Source organism: Octopus bimaculoides, chromosome 8, assembly GCF_001194135.2.
Source record: "Octopus bimaculoides isolate UCB-OBI-ISO-001 chromosome 8, ASM119413v2, whole genome shotgun sequence".
Lineage (NCBI taxonomy): Eukaryota > Metazoa > Mollusca > Cephalopoda > Octopoda > Octopodidae > Octopus > Octopus bimaculoides.
This window is the reverse complement of record NC_068988.1, coordinates 4,844,890-4,848,480: the sequence shown is the minus strand read 5'-3', so window position 1 is coordinate 4,848,480 and position 3,591 is coordinate 4,844,890. Positions and strand designations below refer to the sequence as shown.

Sequence of the window (3,591 nt, the reverse complement as noted above, 5' to 3'; positions counted from 1 at the left end):
TATATATATATATATCTCGAATTCTCCGCTATTAAATAGTAAGCTTTGAAAAGATTCCCTTAAAAGGATTGCTATAATAGTTATGGCATATCTAGGCTGTTTGACGAAGATATTCTTTTAATCCGTCCGTACAAAATATCAGCGATAAAGATGGATGACTGAGAGTCAGATTGTATGGTAAATGTGTCTCTTTTTAAACGGCATATCGTTGAATTTATACGATATGCGAAATGAAAATTATTTATCACACACAACTCGCCGATTTTAAAGAATTCTATGAAAAACTATCTACGAAATGGCGAAATGGAATAAAACATCTGAAGCATTTTCGATTCGTTACTATCTGTATCAAATGTAGTGTATCTTGTGTAGATAGGAAGGAGATAGAAATTGTAACACTCAACACACACACATATATATGTAGATACAAATGTATGTAAGTAAAAATATATATGTAAGTATATGTATATATATGTATATATATATATATATATACGCGTGTGTGCATGTGTATCTATCTTCTGATCTCTCTCACTCTCTCTGTCTCCATGTATATGTGTGTGCATATATATATATATATATATATATATATATATGCGCATATACGTCTGTGTCTCGTGACTTATTCTTCAAAAATATGTTCTATATTGAGGTGAATATTTACAACTGGTGGCATCAATCTCCTAATCAGTATTAAGTATGGAAAAGCATTTAGATCGTAATATGCGCCATTTTGTACATTTTCGATGAAGAAGTTGTATCTTATTTGCTCGATGTTATTCTAGCTAAAGTGACGTGTGAGGATTTATGTTATATGAAAATGAAGAGAATCAGCTTTCATTTGCACACAATATTAGAATAAACATTTACCGATTAATTTCGACGATATTATCACATTGAAAGCAGTCCAGATTACTTAATATATCCTCTGTGGTTATAATTTCAGAACCTCTCGCCTTTCTTAGATAATAAAACCCGGTACGAGAATAACGTATACAATACAATGGCCTTTCAAGTAGCAATCAAAGTTTCATGAAATATTATTCCATAAGAAAATAACATACGAGAATGTTGCAATAACTTCCTATCAAAATTCTATGAGGATTTTACTTTCTATTTTTCAAACGACGCCTGTGATTATAAAGGGGATAATGGGAAACTTATTGAATAATCGATATCAATAACTGACCCTTAAATTATAGCAAAGCCGATCAAATATAATTTTGTTCCACTCTATATCAATGAAAGTTAGACTTTCTATCATATTTATTTTCTTATTATTTGTACATCGGGTTTAGAATTGTACACTCCAGCTCTATGAGAAAACCTATAGCCCAATATATTGGCAGGAAAACAAGGAAACAATAAAGAAAATATGGATAATTGGCTTTATCTATCTATCTGCTTGCCTGACTGTCTGTCTCTCTATTTCATTCTCGGTATATTCATAAACACTCACAAAAATATTTCTTTATATACATAGCTCTCTCTCAATACGAACATATATCTGAAAGATGTGTATATCACACATACACACACACACGAATACATATTCGCACGTGTGTATGTATGAACATATGTGTGTGTCTCTCTCTTTATATATATATATGTATATAAATATGAAATACATATATATATATGTATATAAATATGAAATATATATATATATATATATATATATATATATATATATATATACACAGTAGTAGCTCGGTTTCCACACACCTCTGGTCACGAATAAATCGTGCTTTATTCGTGATCTGAGTTGTTCGTAAAGCGAGGTCCTACTGTATTAAATGATTATGAGAAAGACGGGATGTAACACACGATTTATTCATGATCAGAAGTGTTCGAAAGCCGAGACACTACTGTATAGTATATATAAGGTCATCCCATATGTTCTGTCCCATTTTACCTTTTTGAAAATTGAATGAAATTTAATGCTATTTTAGAATGTCTAATGGAATTAAAAATTCTTTGATTAAAACCCTTTCTAACATGAAAGTATCCAGAGAACATTTGCTTTATGGGTACAAAAAAGGAAACTTTGCAGCCGAAGCGACTCGAAACATGCACTCAGTTTATGGAAAAGAATGCTTGAATAAAGAACTTGCAGAAGATGGTTTGCAAAATTCAGAAGTGGAGATTTCAGCTTTGACGATGAAGATCGAACAGGACGAGCAGTTGAGTTTGATGATAAGCTCCTTGAGGCATTACTTGAAGAAAATCCTGCATTATCAGTTGAAGAATTGGCAATAAAGCTTAGTTGAAACCATACAACTGTTCATCGTCATCTTTAACAACTTGGAAAGGTTCCTAAGCTTGGAAAATAGGTGTCTCATGAATTGTCCGAAAGCAACCGCAAATCCCGAGTTGACACCTACTCTTCTCTCTATTCTCGAGAACTCATTTAACCCTTTTTGGATAGTCTTGTGACTGGTGACGAAAAATGGATCTTGTATTGAAATGTTAAACGTCGTAAATAGTGGCTTGGTAAAAGTGAAAAAGCTCAACCACAACCGAGAAGGGAACTTCATGGAAAAAAGGATCTTCTCTTTATCTGGTGGGATCGCAAAGGAGTAATTCACTTTGAATTGTTACCAATCAATTAAACAATCAATGCTCAAGTCTACTGTCAACAATTAGAGCATTTGAACCAAACTTTGAAGAAAAAAGACCCGCTTTAGTGAATCGAAAAGGAGTGATGTTTCATCAGGACAATGCGCGACCCCACACTGCAAAAATCACATCACAGAAGACCGAAGAGCTTGGCTGGGAAAAAATTCCTCATCCACCTTATTCTCTCGACCTTGCTCGTTAAGACTACCATTTCTTTCTTAGTTTACAGAATAGTTTGGGGGACATAACTTTCGCAAGCCAGGAGGAGGTCGAAAGTGACATTTCAGAGTTCTTCGCTTTGAAACCAAAAGAGTTTTACATTGATGAGATTAAAAAGCTTGTAAAAAGATGGAAGTCATAGATAATCCCTTAAGTATATTGCATGCACCTCCTAGAATTGTTATGCTTCTACACAAATCTGTGTCTGTAATAATATATCTTACAACTATTTTATAAAATCATTTCCAATGGTATCTTTATCTTATTTTACTTATTTTAAAATTATTTTTAATTCGATTTTGTTATGAATACCTTAACTTATCCTTATTTTTTATCTTTTATCTCTCCTTTTTATATCCGGTACATATTTTATTTTACATATTTTACATTGACAGTGTAAAATTGTTATCTTTGTCTGTTTCTTCCTTTTTTCACTTTATAAATCCTTTATGGAAATTTCATCCAAATATTTTCGTTTTTTCTTATTCCATTTTATTTTATTCTCTCATCTCATATAATATTTTTGTATTTCGTATGTCTATATATTCTGACATGTACTAGTGTAATATCTATAGATTGTTAAGGACTTTCTAACTTCCCTCTATAGTAATCATGATATATAATACAATATGCTATATATATATGTATTTATATTTTAACATTACACTATATACTTCACTTATACATATATATATGTATATATATATATATATATATATATATATATATATATATATATATATATATATATAT

At 31.0% G+C, this 3,591-nt stretch overlaps 1 protein-coding gene across 6 annotated transcripts in view; it reads left to right on the top strand.

Moving 5' to 3' along the window:
• The window catches only part of LOC106878895 (receptor-type tyrosine-protein phosphatase T), a 596,380-nt gene that overhangs the window by 323,387 nt on the left and 269,402 nt on the right, over positions 1-3,591 (top strand). The gene's annotated exons all lie outside the window — the stretch shown is intronic.